Source organism: Primulina eburnea, chromosome 1 (genome assembly GCF_022965805.1).
Source record: "Primulina eburnea isolate SZY01 chromosome 1, ASM2296580v1, whole genome shotgun sequence".
Lineage (NCBI taxonomy): Eukaryota > Viridiplantae > Streptophyta > Magnoliopsida > Lamiales > Gesneriaceae > Primulina > Primulina eburnea.
In genome coordinates, this window is record NC_133101.1 from 12452619 (window position 1) to 12476050 (window position 23432).

Below are 23432 nucleotides of genomic sequence, written 5' to 3' on the forward strand. Positions count from 1 at the left end.
TGTTCAAGCCGTCCAGTTTCCTGTTCAACACATCAAGTTGTGCAGTAATAGGAGAAATATCAGTTACCTGGTGGACTCCTGCACTTCTCCGCTGGTTGTTCCTGTCAGATTGAGGGTGATAACTGCTAGCAGCCATCTCCTCTAACAACTCATATCCTTCTTCTGCAGTCTTTCTCAACAAATTGCCACAAGCAGCAGCATCTATCATAGTACGGTTATGAGTAAGCAAACCGTAATAAAATGTTTGAACAACTAACCCAAGTGGTAATTCGTGATGTGGGCATCTTCGTAGTAGATCCTTGAAGCGCTCCCATGCCTCATATAAAGATTCTTGATCGAATTGAGCAAATGTTGTAATGTCTGGCCGCAGCTTCTTGGTCTTTGATGGAGGGAAGTATTTGATGAGAAACGCTTTCGCCATATCCTCCCATGTAGTGATCGAACCTACAGGCAAATAGTTTAACCATGCTTTAGCTTTATCACGTAACGAGAAAGGAAATAAACGCAACCTAACAGCATCATCAGAAACGCCATTAAATTTAAAAGTGTCGCATATTTCAAGAAAATCTGCGATGTGCGTGTATGGGTCATCTACTGCAGTTCCTCCAAATTGGACTGTGTTCTGAATCATCTGGATTATAGCTGGCTTGATTTCAAAGTGATTTGCCCGCACAATGGGCCTCACAATGCTAGGGCGTGCACCATCCAAAGAAGGCTGGGCATACTCTAGCATTGGTATGCGGCGCGGCATCTCAATATGCCTCTCTTGATGGTGCTCTTCCTCATGCTCTTACTCGTGCCTCTCCATCAATTCCTTCAGTCTTTGCTGTTGTCGTCACCTGCGTAAGGTTCTTTCAATTTCAGGATCGAACTCAAGCTCCACGTCAAGTGACTTTGGCATGCACTAGACAAGATACCTGGAATAATATATGGAGTGTTAGCTCAAGAAAAGTAAAATAATGCTAAAGAAGATAACTAAAAATAAAATTGTAGATTAACAATCCCCGACAACGGCGCCAAAAACTTGATCGAGCAAAACTTGAACTGTTGAATCCGCAAAAAAATATTATTTGTATGCTCAAAATTAATCGCAAGTGCACGATGTCAAGTAATAGAATAGTGTACGTGAGTACGAGTATCGTTCCGCTGAAGACTGTGTTTAACAATTATTATTCCAGTTTTTAAAACTTTAGCAACGAAATTTGAGTGATTGTTTTATAACTAATAAAATTTAATAAAACTAAATAAACAAGTTCAAGAATTTAATGATAAAATATGAATGCTAGATCAATTGATTAAATTTCAATGATAAATGAATTTGTTGGGAATTCTGGTTCACCTACCCCTTGTTAATTAATTAATTCGTTCGATCGTGTTTGTCTGCTTCCGACAGGATTTCCCATTCAATTGAACACACTCTCTCGAGCTATGCCAAACTAATTCTACTCAATGAAGTAATTAAATGTCTTTAATTATTTATTAAGAGTGAATCGCATTTCGATTTATGAAATCCCCTAATTTTCGACCCTATGGACTATAACTATCGGCACGTATCCAATTTCATATGTCTATGCAAATTGTAGATCCGCGGGTTATACTACTCGATCCTATCACTAGTTATTCTCTCGAACTCACTCGTGATATGAAAACGTCGTTAAAGTTAGCTACGCTCTAACAACACGGTAAAACTGTAATAAAATCAAGAATAACGCAACAATCGAATTATAAATTAACTAAAACAAAGTTTGGGGTAGGATCCCCTTAAATCCCAACAAATATTAAAGTTTAGCTACTAGAATTCATAGTAAAAATAAACGCAACAATGTTTAAATAAAAGAAACTAGATTAGAAATACTAGACGAGACGAAATCCACGAAGAACGATGCCCGGAAAATCACGAATCTTCAATTCCAAGCGCCAAATTGCTCTCCAAGACTTGTGTTTGCTGCAATATGTCTGAATAATCCTCCAAAGTCGTCCAATCCCCTTACCATATCATTCTACTTCAGAAGATAAGGAATGGAATCGCGCATGATATTTTTCCAAAAATATGTGGCGGTCGGGCGGTAGAAAAGTACCGCTCGAGCGCCACACCTTCTGTAATTCGGCTTGGCACATGCGACATTCGCGCTCGGGCGGTAGAAATATACCGCTCGAGCGCCGACTCTTCTGTAACTTTGGTCCTCGAATGCAACTTCTCGCGCCCGGGCGGTATAAAAGTACCACCCGAGCGCCAATCTTTCTGTCCGATTCTTCAGTTATTCATCATTCGCGCCCGGGCGGTAGAAAATTACCGCTCAGGCGCCGCTTATTCTGTCCTTCACAATTCGCTCCGATTTCCGTGTTCCGACCATTTTTCCTGCAATTTCATCACACACAAGTGAGACATGATAATATGCAAATGATTACTCTAAAATGAACAAAATGTAAATGAAATGCATGCATGCACTATGCAAACACAACTAATCTAATGCAATAAAGCGCGTAAAAACCACACCTATCAACTACCTAGTAAATTTATACCCTTTAAAAGCATTACATATCCTTTAAATAATTTAGTGACTTAACCCTTACTTATTGGAACTTAAATGAATTTATTTCCTACTCACCTCAAGTAACTTAAATAATTCCCTAAACCTCCTTATTAACTTAAATTAACTTACTAGCTAGCTAAATTAAATTCTGGAAAAATTTTCTGAATCTTAAATTTTATCTCTAAACTCCAACTCTAGTCCGGCCTTACTGAAATAACTGAAAGAATAAAATTTAAACTAATGAAATAAAATAATTAACTTCTAAGAAAGCATTTAAATACTCATGCAATGAAGTCAATTTGATTTAAAATACTAGAATTATGCATGGCTTATACGTAGTCTAATTACGGGTTCTACAACTCTCCCCCCTTAAAAGAAATTTCGTCCTCGAAATTAAAACTCACCGAATAACTCGGGGTACTGACTCCTCATCTCTGGCTCAGACTCCCACGTAGCTTCCTCCTCTGAATGGTTGAGCCATTTGACTTTGACTCGCTTAACCAACTTGTTCCGAAGTTTCTTCTCCTGCCGGTCTAGGATCTGCACTGGTCTCTCTTCATAAGACAAGTTCGGAGTAAGCTGCAACGGCTCAAAGTTCAGCACATACGAAGGATTCGCCATGTACTTTCTCAGCATGGAGAGTGGAACACATTGTGTACTCCGGCCAGATTCGGCGGAAGAGCAACACGATAAGCTAGCGTTCCAACTCTGTCAAGGATCTCAAAGGGTCCAATGAATCTCGGACTGAGCTTCCCTTTCTTCCCAAATCGCATAACACCTTACATAGGTGCTATCTTCACAAAGACATGGTCGCCAACAGCAAACTCTAGTTCTCTCCTTCTCTGATCTGCATAGCTTTTCTGTCGACTCTGAGCTGTAGTGACCCGTTCCAGAATCACCTACTAATCAGAACTTAAGCATGCAAAATCAACATCTAAAATGAATCAGGTAAACAGCGGAAAAACAGTAATACAACCCAATCGAATCTGTAAGTACAAAATACTTAAACAACCAGATCGAACTAAATTCTAAGAACAAATACCAATAACTACAGGTCAAGCTCTGCCAGCTCCCTGTCCACTCCCTCCTGGGCCGTCCAACCTGAGACCTGCCCCATCGAATAGGGTGTCCAAAACAGAGATAAACCGAGGACGTGAGCATAAAACGCTCAGCACCGAAAGCATGAGTATACAAGACTATAATATGCATGTATGCGAAATGTACTGGATACCAGGATCTGGGTATAACGAAATACTGCTCAGGCAAATGACGTCAAGGTATGTAGCACTCTGCGCCGTCGCACCAGGAGGTGGCTCCCATACCAAAATAAACCTGTGGATATACCGGTGACCTGACCACCGTCGGCCAACGGGGTCCAACCATCCACAATAAACGAGGGCTGAGCACCCTCTCAACAGGCTATCTCAAAGATAATCAGGCCCAATATGATTATGCAAATGCCGAATAATAAACCATGCATCATATGACAGATAATAATGCAACATATAAACATGCAACACATAGTAAAGCATACTCAATCCTGCTATCTCGGATAGTACTTTCGTACCTCAAACCAGTAGATCCTAGCAATCAGCCCTAGAATCAAGCCTGCGCCCGTAGTCAGCCCACTGATGCCGCTAGCTCCCAACTAGAGCACAGCTCCGCTACAAAACCAGTAGCTCCCTGCTAGTGCCCGAACCTCGGGAAAAGACTAGAAATCTATCAGAAACGACTAAAACGCTCTGGAATGCTCGGAATTGGTGAGGAAATAGTGAAGCCTCGCGCCTCTATTTATAGACAATGATCGGACGATCCGAACCACTTCGGACGATCCGATCCGGTACATACTTTGGACGATCCGATCCACTTCGGACGATCCGAATCCCTGCATGTCTTCCACGTGTCCAGCCACCTGCATGTCTTACACTTGTCCAGCCACCTGTCTCGGACGGTCCGAACGTTGATCGGACGATCCGAACTCTGACCGGTCCTTCCGATCCCTGATCGGACGATCCGAACTCTGATCGGACGATCCGAACCATGATCGGTCCTTCCGATCCCACCGAAATATAATTAATCCAATAATTAACTCAAATTAGGCATCGGGATACTACATTCTCCCCCTCTAAAAAGGATTTCGTCCGCGAAATCGAGTCTGAAGAATGACAATTCTGAACAACAATACATTCAACTTAAGAATGAATTACAACTGAAAGTACAATCATAACTGAAAATACTACAACTAGAACAACTCTGGATGCTCTGACCGCATGCGACTCTCTAGTTCCCAAGTAGCTTCTTCAGTACCTCGTCGCTGCCACTGCACTAAGACAAGAGGAATAGTCTTATTCCGCAGTACCTTATCCTTCCGGTCTAAGATCGAAACCGGTCTTTCCACAAAAGACAAATCCTGATTCAGCTGAACTTCTGTCGGATGCAAAACATGAGACTCATCCGCTACGTATCGTCTCAACAAGGACACATGAAACACATTGTGAACACTAGACAGATACGGTGGCAAAGCTAATCTGTAGGCCAAATCTCCCACGCATTCTAAGATCTCAAAAGGGCTAATGAATCTCGGAGATAGCTTACCCTTGAGTCCAAACCTCAGAATCCTCCGAAAAGGTGATACCTTGAGAAACACTTTCTCGCCTGCATCAAAATGAAGAGGTCCGCGCTTGGTGTTCGCATAACTCGCTTGTCGATCCTGAGCAGTCTTAATCCGCTGCTTGATCACAAGAACTTTGTCCATGGCCGGCTGAATCAATTCTGGACCCTCGACCTGCCGTTCTCCGACTTCCTCCCAGAACAGAGGAGTACGACAACGTCGACCATACAACGCTTCAAACGGAGACATACCAATACTCCTATGAAAACTGTTGTTGTATGCAAACTCTATCAGTGGCAGATGATCCTGCCAAGCTGGCCCGAAATCCATCACACAAGATCTCAACATATCCTCAAGGGTACGAATAGTCCTCTCTGACTGGCCGTCAGTCTCCGGGTGATATGCAGTACTCAAACTCAAGGTAGTACCCAAAGCTTGCTGAAAGCTGCCCCAAAATCTAGATGTAAATCGAGGATCTCTGTCACTAACGATACTCACAGGCACACCATGAAACCGTACAATCTCCTGAATGTACAACCGTGCCATCCGATCGAAAGTGAAATCTCTGTTATACGGAAGAAAATGGGCAGACTTAGTAAGCCGATCTACTACCACCCAGATAGCATCTCTATTCCCCACAGACATAGGCAAGTGAGTCACGAAGTCCATCGTGATATGCTCCCACTTCCACTCCGGAATAGGAAGATTCTGCAATAACCCTCCAGGTCGTCGATACTCAGCCTTCACCTGCTGACAGACTAGGCACTTGGAGACATACTGATAAACATTACGTTTCATACCTTTCCACCAAAATCGAGTCCTCAAATCCTTATACATCTTGTTGCTCCCCGGATGAACACTCAACTTGCTACGATGAGCCTGGGACAAAATCTCCTCCCTCAAAGTGTCATCTTCCGGTACAACAACACGACCAGATAAACACAAAAGACCCTCGGACTGATAGTGGAATCCAGAAGTATTATCTCCATCAGCCAACCGAGCTAATCTCTGAACCTTAGAATCAGACATCTGAGCATCTCTAATCCGAGAATACAGAACTGGCTCAGACAAAATAGTAGCTACACGGATACTGTCGGTTCCCTTCCGATGCTTACAATTGAATCCCATCGAACAGAAATCCTGAATAATCCCAGATACAGCACAAGTCTGAAGAGCAGACAATCTCACCTTGCGACTAAGAGCATCGGCTGTGAGATTCGCAGAGCCTGGATGATACTTGATCTCACAATCATAATCCTTGAGTAGATCCATCCAACGACGCTGACGCATGTTCAACTCAGCCTGAGTGAATAGATACTTCAAACTCTTATGATCAGTGAAAATCTCAAATCGCTCACCATACAGATAATGGCGCCAGATTTTCAAAGCAAAAATGATCGCTGCTAATTCCAGATCATGAACAGGATAGTTTTCCTCATGAGGCTTCAACTGCCTCGACGCATAAGCAATCACATGCTCATTCTGCATCAGAACACACCCTAGTCCCTGCAAAGAGGCATCGGTGTAAACACTGAAACCACCAGATCCAGACGGTAAAGCCAAAACAGGCGCAGATGTCAAACGTCTGCGAAGTTCCAAGAAGCTCTCTTCGCCCTCTGATGTCCACTCAAATGAAACATCTTTCCGAGTGAGCTGAGTGAGTGGTTTAGCAATCTGAGAGAAGTTGGTAATGAAACGGCGATAATACCCAGCCAATCCCAGAAAACTGCGGATCTCGGCTACTGTCGTCGGACGCGACCAGTTCAATACCGCTTCCACCTTGCTCGGGTCAACTGAAACTCCCTCGCTAGAAATGACATGACCAAGGAATACAACCCTGTCAATCCAAAACTCACATTTACTCAACTTCGCATAAAGCTGATTCTCGCGAAGTGTCTGTAAAATAATCCTTAAGTGTTGTGCATGTTCTTGCTGATCATGCGAATAGATTAAGATATCATCTATAAACACCACAACAAACTTATCCAAGAAATCCCGAAACACCCGATTCATCAGATCCATAAAAACTGCTGGTGCATTCGTCACCCCAAAAGGCATAACCAGAAACTCATAATGCCCATACCGGGTCCTGAATGCAGTCTTCGATATATCTCCCTGATGAACTCGAAGCTGATGATAACCAGACCTTAAATCGATCTTGGAAAACACAGAGGTACCTTGCAGTTGATCAAATAAATCATCAATCCGTGGCAACGGATACTTATTCTTTATCGTAGCACGATTCAACTGCCGATAATCTATGCAGAGCCGCATAGAACCATCCTTCTTTTTGACAAAAAGAACTGGTGCTCCCCACGGGGACACACTGGGTCGAATATACCCCTTGTCAAGAAGATCCTGCAACTGCTGTTTCAATTCTTGCATCTCCGATGGAGCTAGACGATAAGGAGCTCTAGAGATTGGTGCCGAGCCTGGCACTAAATCAATGCCGAAATCTACTTCCCGAACAGGAGGAAAACCAGGAATCTCCTCGGGAAAAACATCCGGAAAATCGCAAACCACTGGAATGTCACTGACACCAACACTACCTGCGGACGAATCAATAGCATAGATAAGGTAGCCTTCCCCGCCCGACTCTAAAGCACGACAGGCTTTCAGAGCAGAAACCACAGGCATCGGGGGTCGCGCTCCCTCTCCATAGAAAAACCAACTGTCGCCCTCAACTGGACGAAACTGCACAAACTTCTGATAACAGTCCACAGTAGCTCTAAACATAGTCAGCACACCTATTCCCAGAATGCAATCAAAATCCTCCATCGCAAGAATCATCAAATTAGCAGTTAAAATATTACCCTCAAACTCTAGAGGACAACCCAAAACTAGACGCTTAGCTAGCGCCGAATGACCCATAGGTGTGGAAACAGATACCACAACACCCAAAGAAGTGAAAGGTAACGCATGACGCTTAGCAAATCTCGCAGATATGAATGAATGCGATGCACCAGTATCAATGAGAACGTAAGCAGGTAATCCACATAATAAAAACATACCTGCGATAACTCTCTCGTTCTCCTCAGCAGCCTGATCCTGGTTAAGAGCAAAGACCTGCCCTTGAGTACGCGGTCGGAGGTTAGAACCCTGAGTAGACTGTCCCTGCTGTGGCCTCTGATGAACTGAAGCCTGAGAACCAAATCCTGATCCTCCGCCAGTCTGTGGACAATCTCTCTTCATGTGGCCCATCTCACCGCACTTGTAACAAGCACCCGCAACCTTGCGACAACGCTCCGTCGGATGATCCTTCCCGCAATTCTGACACGGGCCCTTCTTCTTCCCAAAATGATGAACTCCTCCAGATACAGAGGAAGAAGAAGTAGATCCAGCCTTCTTAAACGAATGGGCGCGGGGACCCAAAGAACTAGTAGGACGAGCAGACTGCATGGCTCGACCTCTCAGCAAGCTGCCCTCAGCTTGGCGACAACGGTTTACAAGGCCCTCATATGATGTCGGATCATCGCAGACAACCACCCGATCATAAATCTCCTGATTGAGGCCCTGAAGAAAATGATTATACTTGGCCGTAGCATTGTCACTGACATGAGGAACATATGGAAGCAACTCAAAGAACTTCTGCTGATACTCATCAACAGACAAGCTTCCCTGCTTCAGATTGATCAACTCAATCGCCTTGGTCTGCAGAAGAGCTGGCGGAAAGTAAAGCAGCATGAAAGCGGCTCGGAAATCGGCCCAAAGAACTCGACCCTGACGCTGAACTATCGGTGCAGAGGTAGATCTCCACCACTTACGCGCACCACCCTCCAGCAAGAAATCGAGGGTATCCATCTGCTGCTCCGTCGAGCACTGAAAAGTCTTGAAACAGCTCTCCATCCTCTCGAGCCAGTTCTCCGCAACATCCGGAGTCTCACCGCCCGAAAGAGGTTTCGGCCCCATCTGCAAGAACCGATGCATACTAAAACTCCTATGCTCATCACGACGGTGCTGACGACGTTCTCGATGCTCTCGGCGACGCTCCCGATCGTCGCGGTCTCCCCAGCGTCCCACGCTGCCATGACTACTAGCATCGTCGTCATAACCAGACATCTCTAGCTACAAAAGTTACGAGAGATTAAACCCAAAAGAACAGTTCCAAATCCCAAAATCTTAATGCATGCTCTGATACCATAAATGTAGTGACCCGTTCCAGAATCACCTACTAATCAGAACTTAAGCATGCAAAATCAACATCTAAAATGAATCAGGTAAACAGCGAAAAAACAGTAATACAACCCAATCGAATCTGTAAGTACAAAATACTTAAACAACCAGATCGAACTAAATTCTAAGAACAAATACCAATAACTACAGGTCAAGCTCTGCCAGCTCCCTGTCCACTCCCTCCTGGGCCGTCCAACCTGAGACCTGCCCCATCGAATAGGGTGTCCAAAACAGAGATAAACCGAGGACGTGAGCATAAAACGCTCAGCACCGAAAGCATGAGTATACAAGACCATAATATGCATGTATGCGAAATGTACTGGATACCAGGATCTGGGTATAACGAAATACTGCTCAGGCAAATGACGTCAAGGTATGTAGCACTCTGCGCCGTCGCACCAGGAGGTGGCTCCCATACCAAAATAAACCTGTGGATATACCGGTGACCTGACCACCGTCGGCCAACGGGGTCCAACCATCCACAATAAACGAGGGCTGAGCACCCTCTCAACAGGCTATCTCAAAGATAATCAGGCCCAATATGATTATGCAAATGCCGCATAATAAACCATGCATCATATGACAGATAATAATGCAACATATAAACATGCAACACATAGTAAAGCATACTCAATCCTGCTATCTCGGATAGTACTTTCGTACCTCAAACCAGTAGATCCTAGCAATCAGCCCTAGAATCAAGCCTGCGCCCGTAGTCAGCCCACTGATGCCGCTAGCTCCCAACTAGAGCACAGCTCCGCTACAAAACCAGTAGCTCCCTGCTAGTGCCCGAACCTCGGGAAAAGACTAGAAATCTATCAGAAACGACTAAAACGCTCTGGAATGCTCGGAATTGGTGAGGAAATAGTGAAGCCTCGCGCCTCTATTTATAGACAATGATCGGACGATCCGAACCACTTCGGACGATCCGATCCGGTACATACTTCGGACGATCCGATCCACTTCGGACGATCCGAATCCCTGCATGTCTTCCACGTGTCCAGCCACCTGCATGTCTTACACGTGTCCAGCCACCTGTCTCGGACGGTCCGAACGTTGATCGGACGATCCGAACTCTGACCGGTCCTTCCGATCCCTGATCGGACGATCCGAACTCTGATCGGACGATCCGAACCATGATCGGTCCTTCCGATCCCACCGAAATATAATTAATCTAATAATTAACTCAAATTAGGCATCGGGATACTACATGAGCAGTCCTCATCCTATCGCGGATCTTGATTACTACATCGACAGCCTGCCGAATAATCTCTGGAACCAATTCTGCTCTCTCTCCTACTTCATCCCAATGAACAGGAGATCTACACTTACGGCCATACAGTGCTTCATATGGAGCCATAACAATAGATGACTGGAAGCTTTTGTTATAGGTGAACTCCACCAATGGCAAGTTCAACTCCCAACTCCCTGAGAAATCAATGACGCAAGCACGAAGAAGATCCTCCAAAATCTGAATAAATCGCTCTGACTGTCCATCTATCTGCGGATGGAAAGCTGTGCTAAACAGCAACTTCGTACCCATGGTCGAATGCAAACTCTTCCGAAAAGAGGAAGTGAATCTGGGATCTCGGTCAGATACGATAGAAACTGGAATACCATGAAGTCGGACTATCTCCCGGATATACAACTCTGCATACTGAATCATGGTGAAAGTCATCTTAATGGACAAGAAGTGCGCTGATTTGGTAAGACGATCTACAATCACCCAGATGGCATTTGATCCTCTGACTGTCTTCGGCAATCCGGTCACAAAGTCCATGGTAACATTCTCCCACTTCCACTCGGGAATGGGAAGAGGCTTGAGCAAACCTGCTGGTCTCTGATGCTCCGCCTTCACTTACTGGCAAGTCAGACACTCGGATACATATCGTCTGATATCTTTCTTCATCCCAGGCCACCAATACAATAGCTGCAGATCTTTGTACATCTTCGTACTTCCAGGGTGAATGGAGTACGGGGACATGTGGGCCTCTGATAGAATATCTGCTCGGATAGTATCACTGTTAGGAACCCACATCCTGTCTTGGTATCGCACTATACCGTCGCTGGCTGAATACAAGACACTGCCATTGGCTTCATCTCTCTGCTTCCACTTGGCCAACTTCTCATCTGCTGCCTGACCACTGCGAATACAGTCCATAAGAGAGGACTGAATCGTCAAGGTAGATAGACGGGGAACTCTACCTTGAGGATATGACTCTAGATCAAACCTCTGCATCTCAAGCTGAAGAGGTCTCTGAATCGTCAAATGAGCCATCACTGCCACTTTTTTGCTCAATGTATCCCAGGTGGTAGCTAATGTAACAGTCGTAGTCTTTCACAAGCTGCAACCAACGCCTCTGACGCATGTTCAGCTCCTTCTGCGTAAAGAAATACTTGAGGCTCTTGTGGTCGGTAAAGATCTGGCACTTCTCTCCATACAAATAATGCCTCCAAATCTTCAAGGCAAAAACTACTGCGGCCAACTCTAGGTCGTGGGTGGTTTAGTTCTTCTCGTGGATTTTCAGCTGTCGAGAAGCATACGCTATCACTCTCCCATGCTGCATCAAAACTGCACCTAAACCGAGCTTCGAAGCATTGGTATACAGGACAAACTCGTCGGGCCCCGACGGCATGGCCAAAACTGGTGCTGAGATAAGAGCTTGCTTCAAAGTATCGAAGCTCTTCTGACACTCCTCGCTCCATACAAATTTCACATTCTTCTTGGTCAACGAGGTGAGTGGAACGGCAATGGAGGAGAATCCCTGAATGAAATTCCTGTAATATCCTGCTAGCCCAAGAAAACTGCGGATCTCAGATGCATTCTATGGCACAACCCAATCTCTGACTGCAGCAACTTTTGCTGGGTCTACCTCAATACCACTGCTAGAAACAATGTGGCCTAAGAACGCCACATTCTCTAACCAGAATTAGCATTGGCTGAACTTCGCGAACAACTTATGCTTCTGCAAGGTCTGCAATACTGTGGTCAAATGTCTGCTGTGATCCTCTTGACACTTGGAGTAGACGAGAATGTCGTCTATGAACACTATCACAAACTGGTCAAGATACGACTGAAATACGCGATTCATGAGATCCATGAAGATCGCTGGCGCATTCGTCAGACCGAACGGCATCACAAGGAACTCATAGTGGCCATAACGAGTCCTAAAAGCAGTCTTGGAGACATCAGCATCTCTCACCCTCAACTGGTGATAACCGGAACGCAGATCAATCTTTGAGAAAATCGAAGCTCCCTGCAACTGGTCAAACAGATCCTCAATCCTCGGAAGTGGGTATTTGTTCTTCACTGTAACCCTGTTCAACTCTCGGTAGTCAATACAAAGCCTCATCGAGCCATCCTTCTTCTTAACAAACAATACTAGCGCGCCCCAAGGTGAAAAACTCGGGCGAATGAACTCCTTGTCGAGTAGTTCCTGAATTTGCTTCTTAAGCTCTGCCATCTCTGTCGGTGCTAGTCGGTACGGCGCTTTGGATATCGGAGTCGTACCTGGCATAAGTTCAATGGAAAACTCCACTTCTCTCTCGGGTGGCATACCAGAGACGTCTTCGAGAAAAACGTCTAAGAAATCTCTTACAATTGGAACATCTGAGGCTGACTGGCTGGGTTCCTCAGGGACAGATAAAAAGGTTGCTAGAAACGCCCGACATCCTCTATGCATGAGCTTCCTAGCCTGAACATAAGGAATAAGCGCGGTAAAGGAAAATACCTGTCCTGCTCAAATAAGAACTGCTCCATCCCAGGCGGTCGGACTAGAACAGATCTCCGTTGGAAGTCTATCAACACTCTGTTCCTCGATAGCCAGTCCATCCCCAGGATGATGTCAAATTTTGGCATCGATAGCACGATCAGATCCGCATAAACAAGATTACCGTGCAGCTCAAGATCTATATCTCGGATAATATTGGTAGCTGCCATCTCCTCGCCTGACGGCAACACTACTGAAAAGGCTATGTCTAGCCCAATGGTCTTGATCTTGAGAAAGTTCACGAAGACCTCCGAAATAAACGAGTGAGTGGCCCCTGAATCTATCAAGGCCTTGGTAGCGGAATCAGATATAAAAATTCTCCCTAAAAGATCGGAACTCTAAGTTGAACCCAATAGCTAAAAGAACTAAACTTATAGACATGCAAAGGTCAAAGTTCTTCTAACTTAAATCCCCAAAATAATACTGAGTAGAGCATGCAATCCTATCGCGATTCTAAGTTCAAATCTTAATCCCGATTCCCAAAACACGAAAATTCAAATAATAACTTAAAGCTTAAAAGTACCTGTCAACAACATAGTCTCCGGGTTTGTTTCCGTGGCATGGAGAGCAAAAACTCTGCCTTGGGTAGGCAGATGCAACATGTGGTCTGGACTGCCATACTTAAAACACTTTCCTGAGCCAGACATAAATGCTCCAGGATGGCGGCGTGAGCACCTGGGACAGACTGGGTGCTCATAAGTCTTCGGGGCTGGGCGTCCCCGCTGCTGCTGCTGCTGGCCTCTGTTTCTAGGCGGCCCGTGAAAAAAAGACCTCTTGTTCTGTTGCTGATGCTGATGAGGAGGAGGGCGGTGTGGTATCTGGACTGGGCGCTTGCCCTGGCGATCCCTCTCGATATCCCGCAGATCCTGCTCTATGGCTAGAGCTTTGGAGACAGCGATCTCATAAGTAGCAGGGTCAGACACCCTAACATCCCGGCACAAGATCGGCCGTAGAACCACCAGGAAATGCATCAACTTGGCTTTAGCATCATTCGCGATCAGGGGCACAAAGTGACAACCCCTCTCGAACCTACGGATGAACTCCGTAACAGTTAGATCCCCCTGTCTCAGACTCATGAACTCAGTGGTCAACCTGGTGCGAACTTCCTCAGCAAAATATTTGGAATAGAACACCTCCGTGAAGCGCTCCCAACTCAGCGTAGCCACGTTCAGGGCTACCGATGCTCCCTCCCACCATAAGCGGGCATCTCCTCCGAGCAAGTATGTAGCACAGCGTACTCTGTCTGCATCTCCCAGCTCCATAAACTCGAAAATGACCTCGAGGGATTTGAGCCATCCCTCGGCAATCATGGGGTCAGACGTCCCAGAAAACTCCTTTGGATGCATCTTCATAAATCTATCATAGACAGCCTTGGGCCATGTCGGCATAGCTGCCACCGCGGCATGGTTCCCCGCAAACTGTGCGAAGAACTATGTCATCCCAGCTAGCATCTGGGCATTCATATCAGGCGGAGGGGGTGGAGGTAAGTCTTCCTCCCGCCTACGATCCTCACCATCCTTATGACGGCGCTCCTCGCCACCTCTCGGGCGTCCAACTTAGCGTCTAGGGGGCATACTGTTCCATACATAACCCATACGTTACTAACATCCATAATTCCATAACTTATTTTACATAAATTCTAAAATAATGAAAGGATCTGAACGTAAAACATTTCGTGGAATCATGCTGTTGAAATAATTCATGCTGTAAATAAAATGATGAAATGTAAAACTTACAGACCGAAGGCATGACTTCGTGAGCTTCTCGTGGTCAGTAGTAGTGTAACCCTTTACAAGAACATAGGCTCTGATACCAGCTTTAACAGCCCGAAAATCCTTGCTTCAAAATTTGCGGAAAAATTTAAAATTTTCTTTTAAATTAGGTAAATTTGCCTCATTCATAAAATAGATCGATAAATAAAGTTTGATGTTCAAAATAGCAGCGGAAGTAAATATTTGTTTGCAAAATAACAATTTAAGAATATCCAACAACTGATAAAAATATTTGCATAAAATGGCAAGTGCTGTAAATGAGGTCCTCGGGTGCCACTACTGCCGACCCAAGCTGGCTCACTGGTCCCCGCCCTCGGCCCCAGCCTCATCAGTACCTACAACAATCAAGTCTAGTGAGTTTAAAGACTCAACATGCATATATCATAGGTACGAGTAAATAATATAGTAAAATTTTTTTTTTGCATGGGATAAAATATCATGTCATGAGGCATACTGTGAAAATAACTTATCATGAGCAATTATAATACGTGCATAAATGAATAGAAAATCATAGTGAAAATGTTTGCTCCTTGGAGCCCTGTACTGAAATAATTTGTAATAATTTTTTTTTCTGTTGAGATTATGGTCTACGCAAGTGGCCTCTACACTGAACTGAACTGACCGGGGGGTACCAAACTGAACTGACTGGTCACTGGCGACCGGTTGGTACCAAACTGAACTGATCAGTCACTGGCGGCCGGGTAAAATAATGCTCTCATGATAGTGAATTGACCACAAGCAATATCGCATAAATCTCAAAAATAAGTATTTTCTATTTTTATGTACGTAATATAATTAAATGACATAATGAAATATCCTGTATTATTTTACCACATGGATTGGATCGCTCCCAGGCTCGCTGCAACCTAAATATGCTATGAAAAATATGCAATAGATTTTCTTGGGCAAACTATGCAATTAAATCCGATAACTGAGACAATTGCGCCTAACGACTACGTATTTAATCATGACTCCAAACCAACCCGAACCAACACTGACCCAACGTATAGTCATGATTAAAATACGCTTAAAATGATGAATTAATGCTCCTAAATGGTGAGGGTCGAAATCTAGGTGAATGGAGGCCAAAACATGAAACGGTCTTTCGAGAGTCAATTTTGCACATCGCACCGTAAATTCTCGTACGACTTCAAAAATGATCCGAATCACAAACGGACAAAAGCATGACCTTCTTAACTCGATGAGGCATTGTCCAGTGCAAGGCTATAGGTTAAAAAGCCAACCGAGCACTCGAAACACGACTGAGAACAACAGCACCACTTGCTGTCAAATTACAGCAGCTGTGCAATCGCATATCTTGTGTCGTTTTCGAAACTACCGGCCATTGGGGCTTGAACCACCGACCAGAGACTCTTACCAAAATCCCAACGAATGATTTGAACCATGGCTAAGGGCCCTAGGCCAGCCACAATTCACACCATTCCAGCAACAACTCGAAAGATTCACCCGGGAGCACCTTTGCATGCGCGTGGGGTATTTTGCTTTGTTTGCTGTCTCGTGTCGTTCCAGTTGCAATTTTATTAACCATGGCACGATCTAGACATCCAGTGGTAGGGTATGAACCGTGGCTAAGTGCCATAGGCCAACCAAGATCCACACCATTCCACCATTTTCGAAATACACATGCTGTAAAATGGGGAGGGCCGAAAGGTGCTGGGCTGTTCTTGAGTATTTTTGTGAAAACCGATTCACCATGGACCAAGCCACCAAAAGGGCGACTTAGTAACGTCTTAGACATGCTATGGAAGTGATCTAACCATGGCTATAGGCCCCTAGGGTCGCCATGATCAGATCCATTCCCTTTGACAGCACAACAGCATTTTTAGAAACTCAAATGGCCAAGATTGAAGAGTTGCTGTCAAATTCGAATTTTATCATGCATGGGGCTGGTTTGAATGGACCAACATGGTCTTAATGCATCCTAGTACATGTCTAGATGTAGCGTAATGAGCCTGGAGTCGAACCATCCACCAGAAACAACAAAACAAGAGAACCCGTGAAACTGCATCATGAAGGCCGAAATCTGTAGGTTTTGTTTTCTTAAAATTCTTGGTAGATTTCGATTTTTGCCATAGAAATGATGATCATGTAATGAAAATAAATGATAATAGGACTTGATTGAAGAGTCAAGGAAGAACATATGCATGCCTGGTTTCGTTTTGAACGAAAAACGAATGAATAAGACGATACGGCGCGGAGGAGGTGGAGCACTATCTTTTCTACCCTTCTTCTTACTCGATTTTTCTCTCCTATCTCCCACTGAATTCTCACGTTTTTTTTACGCTCTGAAATACTCTCTAATTCGGTGATGGGGGAGGGGAAAGGATGGTTAAGAGAGTGAGGGAAATGGTTGCAAGATATAGGGAACAAATCAAGACCAAGTCTCCACCTTTTGAAATTTTGAATTTTGGTTTGATATCAAATGATTTGTTGGTGTTTGTTGGGGTGAGGTGGCCGATTATTTACAAGCTAGTCTAGGTTAGAATAAGGTTGATTATTAATTAAATGGTGCTCCCAAAAATAAAAGAATTATCCTACTAATTAAATGCAAAGAAAGGGTCAAAGGTGGTGAGTTGGCAAGGAATGTTCTAGCAATAAAGGGGTGGCCGAAATCTTGGAATAGAATTGAGGGGAAATGTTGATTACCTAGTAAATTTATACCCTTTAAAAGCCTTACCTATCCTTTAAATAATTTTGTGACTTAACCCTTACTTATTGGAACTTAAATGAATTTATTTCCTACTCACCTCAAGTAACTTAAATAATTCCCTAAACCTCCTTATTAACTTAAATTAACTTACTAGCTAGCTAAATTAAATTCTGGAAATATTTTCTGAATCTTAAATTTTATCTCTAAACTCCAACTCCAGTCCGGCCTTACTGAAATAACTGAAAGAATAAAATTTAAACTACTGAAATAAAATAATTAACTTCTAAGAAAGCATTTAAATACTCATGCAATGAAGTCAATTTAATTTAAAATACTAGAATTATGCATGACTTATACGTATTCTAATTACGGGTTCTACAAGAAGAATAAAAACAATCTACTATTTTATATTATTAAAAAAATAAAAATATTTAGTTTTATGTGGATTTAGGGATTTCTCGCTTAGAGGGTAAAAACAATGGATATTGAGGAAGCAACAAGAATTGAAGAAATGAAGTTGAAACATTAGTCAATCTCATGCATTACCCAATTTAGGGGTGAGTAGAAACCAAAGCCAAATCAAATAGTTGGTTTGGTTTTTAGTCGATCGATTTATATTGGTTTTAAAATTAATCATATCGAAAAAATTGGTTTTGTTCAAAGTTTTGGTGAAAAGTCCTAACCGAACCAATTTTATAAATATATAATATTTTTAATTATATACATATTATTTTATTTTTTGTCATATAATTGATATTATGAAAGTTTGATGATTGATATTGGTGGCACATTTTATAAAGCTAAAAAAAATTGACCATTATCCCGTTCAATCTTCACAAGTATTTATTGATCTTCATGATGTTTTTGGAAAAGGTTAAAAACCTCGAGCAAGAAATCTTGGATGCGAGTGAATTTACTCTTACCAAATACCAAAGTTGGATAAACATAAAAGATAAATGTCTTTCTTTCTTTAAAGTGTGATAATGGATGATATTGAAGCTATTTCTAAAAGTTGAACTATTGAAAACTTATAGTTATCTATTTATAATAGCTAGTTTTGAAAATTTAAATTATGATTATAAAAAGTCAAAATATTTTATTTGAACAAAATTAAAATTTAAAATTGAACATCCAAAGGTTCGCGACGGTATTGAAAAAGCCGTCATTATATTAAATGGTGATTTTTTTTAAAAAAACCGATGTTTAAGAAGCGACGGTTTGTAAACACAAAATGCATAAAAAAACTACTACGCAAAAATTAAAATTATGTAGTTAATTTTCAGTGAAAAAAAATTAAAACCTGATTTGCGCGAAGAAATGCAGCTCCACGTAACGCTGGAAGATCGTACCGACGAGCAAATCTACGAAATAAATACGAAAAAATGTTAGTACAAAATTAAATAATTGAAACTTCGAAAAATTGATAGAGTTTAACTACTAATAGAGATAGACGAAAAATGTCTACGAACCTCGGTATATATAGAATTATAGCGACGGTTTTTAATAAAACCGTCGCTATATAGCAACGGTTCAACCAAAACTGTCGCGATAATAGCGACAGTTTTGGTAAAAACCGTCGCAAATCTAGATCGGCGACGGTTGTTGCATAACCGTCGCTACTATGGCGACGGTTTTGCAAAAATCGTCGCCGATCTAGATCGGCGACTGTTTTATTAAAACCGTCGCTATTATAGCGATGGTTTTCCTTAAACCGTCGCTATAATAGCGACAGTTTTTAATAAAACCGTCGCTTGTCAAATTAAGAGACGGTTTCCTAAAACCGTCGCTACAAAATAACGACGGGTAGAATACAAGACCGTCGCATAATGCGACGGGTAAAAAACCCATCGCACAAAATAACGACGGGTTTATCAAACAGTCGCAATATTAGCGACAGTTTATGAAAAACCGTCGCTATTATAGCGACGGTTTTTCTTGAACAGACGGTTTTAATTTAACCGTCGCTTAATTTGATAAGCGACGGTTTTAATAAAACCGTCGCTATTATATATAATATTAATTAGGAAATTGTAATTATGATCCTATTTATTTGTCTATTTTTTATGTTAGTCTTCTAAATTGTCAAATTCCCATCTTAGCATGTTATCTTAGTTTCTTTCTTCTTATTTTCTTTTTGCAATTTTAGTTTTTTTCTAACACGGTGTTAATGAAGTGTTGACGCAACGTTACATGACGATGACGTGTACATCGTCACATTAAACCTTAGAGACACAACAAAAATATTTTTTGATCCTCAGCTGACTGATCCGATAAAAAAAATATTATCGTGGGTTCCAAAGAAAATTTCTATGATACCTAGCAGGATGTTGGTCATCATGGTTTAAGATCTCAGAATTAGTTGGAGAATACTACTCACTAATCGATGTACTAGTTTTTTATTTAGAAAATGAAAACATAGCTTTCTTCTTTCTTCCTTGAACTTTCATTATAAAACCACCATGTCACGCCCCGAGACCGAGGCGTATGGTATATGGTTTCTTCTCGGTTTGGAATTTGACATTCTCACCCCAACAATTTACCATTGCATGAGTCTTGGCTAAACAATCCATTCTCAGAATGATGTCAAAATCCACCATTGAGAGTTGAATCGAGTCGGCATTGAACGTATGCATATTGTTACTGATTTTATAGTCTCGATGTTACTCGAAGGTTTCGATAGCCTTACTAGTAGGTGTTGCTATCCTAAAAGGTTTAACAAGCATTTTAGGTTTAACCCCTAATTTCTTAATGAACCTCTTAGATATAAAAGAATGTGTCACCACAATCAAACAACACATAAGCAGGTAATTTTTTTTATAAAATAGTAACTTCTAAAAAAAACTAGTGAAGGTCCCTCTAAGTTGCTAAATCTCAAGTTCGAGGTTACTCATGGTCTTAGATTGGGTCGCCATTTCTTGCTCAAACTTTGTCAAAATTATGTTCGAAAATGGTTGCAACATGCTCGAGATTTTAGAGAATTTATGATTAAATCGGTGTGATCTTCTCTGTGCAAAATGGGAGGGTTACTTATATGTGAGGAAGAAAAGTTTTTAGTCACGATTCTATCCCTTAAATGCATCATTGATGAGCATATATAGACCAAAAAGTAAGCTTGTTACCAAAAATAGAGGATGTCAAATCTGATGAGACTCTGATTACGCCTATGAATTAGATTTTAGGTCGTTGATTGATGGTTAATATACTACCTCAAATATAATTGTCAAGGATATGAATGCACTGGTCCTTTGGCAAAATTTGACATCTTATCACGTTTTGTATGTTAGGATCTCAGTCAGATTATGATCATGCTGGCTCTAATATCATTTAAATGTCATGTCCTGAGACCTAGGTGTACAGACACATTCGTTTTTTAACAATCACATAATTTTAAAAGAACATGCTCATAATACATTATATAACCAAACCAGTTTATAAAATAATCCGTCATTGTCTTTACAACATGAAAGAAATCAAATAGTGCAGAAGAGTAAAACTTAAAACGTAAATTGACAATTGAAATATGAAAATAATCTTTCTTGGAAAGCGGCTTCTTCACCAGCTCCAGACGTCTCATGATTTGTCCATCAACTTGTTTGTTGGTATTGTATAGGGAGAGAGGTAAGGGTGACTTAATTGGGAAACACTCAGCAAGTGGGGATTGTTTGGATATATATAACAAATACATATATTTTTTCTAAAAGTTACATTTCTTAACGGGAGACATAACGTATCATAATCATATCCTGAACATGAAGCATTGAAATTTCATCTAATTTCCACGATTTTACTAATATATGTCCCCTATATGTTAATACTCAAGTGACGACGCCATACAATGATTATAATCTCATCATATAGAGGTCATATAACAGTTATAATCCTACCATATAGCGGTCATATCTTATAATAGCTTTCCAAATTTTTATTGAATTATATCAATGTTTGGAACATATAAAGCTTAGACAAGACATAAACGAATAAATCATGCTCAAACGAAATTGTTCAAAAATGGAACATAGAATATCATACGTGTATAGAATATCATATGTGTATATACTTTTTTAATACATAAGCCCGGTTACTTTGGTCTTTCTTGATTCTAAACGTGAATATGAGTTGCTAGATTGTAGTTCAAATATAGTATTTGGTTGCTACTAGAAATTTTACTCGAAAATGGACAGAATAATGTCACGAAATCTGCTGCTGAAAGCCTCGAATTTGGCAGTTTTTCTTCTTGAATTTTTGTGAGGTTTTCGTTGTTCTTTTATCTTGGTTTGATCTCTTACTTATAGTTTGGATCTTACTTATAGTTGGGAACAGAGAAATTTAACGGATGCCTTAGTGAACGTTTTAAGGCTTTTAAGCAACTTATTTAATGCTATAATGTAGCCATCAATTGGGTGTTACAATATGAATACGGACATGGCTTAATTTTTGAGATTTGTCATTATAGGTTGTCATCAAGTCATTGAATGGATTCAAACTTATTGGATGTGCACAATATTTCGAGTTCTTGGGCTGTAGTATTTATAAATTTTTGTGGCCTTCACACAACCTATTAATGAATATATAATTCAGTCTTCGAAAAATTAATCGACAAAATATACCATCCGAGCAGATCCTATATACGGTTTCTAGCTTATACATATCATCAACCACAATGCATCTGCTCCGATGTATGTCGATACCATACTGAACCTCGCCATCTGATGACCCTCGTGGAGTCGATAAATGAGTCAAAGTCTAGGACTAGTATGTAGATCATCTGTGTTGTCTCGGATCAAAATACTAATGATATAAAACCTTAACTGCAGATTAATCTACTCGATAAATAATAACCAATTGGAAAGTCGGATGGAAGGTTGTCCAGTGACTCATCATATGATCACACATCTGTATGATTGAATATCTCTACGCACATACCAACGAAACCTGACCTATAACATCACATATATGTCTCGAAATAGAGTGACCAATGTATACCTTATTTTTTAATCAAAATTGGATAATCTTTTTTATTCCGACGAAATTAAGGTGTAAGACTTGTCATACAAAAGTACAAAACAAATGTTTTTTTTTTTTACTTTTTCCCCATCATATATTGATATGAAGATTTCATTCCGTGGATTCTTGAATGATTTCAACTTTTGTCAAATTTTTGTCTACCTTTTCCTGAACTAATAATGTTGCAAATCATTAATGAATCAAGTCTTAAAAATATTTTTTTAGAAAAAAATCATCAAGAAACTAAATATTTGGAAAAAAAAATATATTATCAATCTATAGTATACATATGATTTATGAGCTAAATTATTTATATATTATATTAAATAAACACCATGTGTATGTCGGCTAGTTTAAGTGTAAAGATAAAGTTAAATCATTGGGATACTTTTGTACGCGTGTGGAGATTTTGTGTGCTTACACGAATGAATCAGTTGGAATATGAGAAAAAGTCGTTTAAAGATGAAAAAGTTGATTCTTTGATAGATTCGGATAAACATTAAATTATACAGTCACAAACACCAAACGTGGTAGTGGAGGTGTCACAAGGGGTTTTGTGAAAAAGTTGATTCCTTTTGATAGATTCGTAAAAACATTAAAGTATATAGTCACAAATCACAACACGTGGCAGTAGAGGTGTCACAAGGGGTTTTGTGTGACAAAGTGTATAGTAGGTGGAGGGATGACAATGGGGTGGAGTAGGGTTTGTTATCTCCATCCTAGTCTTCGAATTACATCCCTACCCCTATACCTGTCACTATCTTCGTTTTTTCGGGTTCGGGTTCGGTTCCAATTTCAAAAATATTAATGCGGCAACACGGCGTGGGTATAGGGATTTCCCGCCCCGATCCCCGTTTCGAGTATTCCCCTTGGGTCTCCAAATCCGTGGGAAAAATT

General features: G+C 41.5%; 1 non-coding gene across 1 annotated transcript; it reads left to right on the forward strand.

Moving 5' to 3' along the window:
* Positions 1–266: 266 nt before the first annotated feature.
* Positions 267–372, forward strand: LOC140814827 (small nucleolar RNA R71). The gene has a single exon (XR_012114176.1). It is a non-coding gene; the product is annotated as a small nucleolar RNA R71 (small nucleolar RNA).
* The last annotated feature ends 23060 nt before the right edge of the window (positions 373–23432 follow it).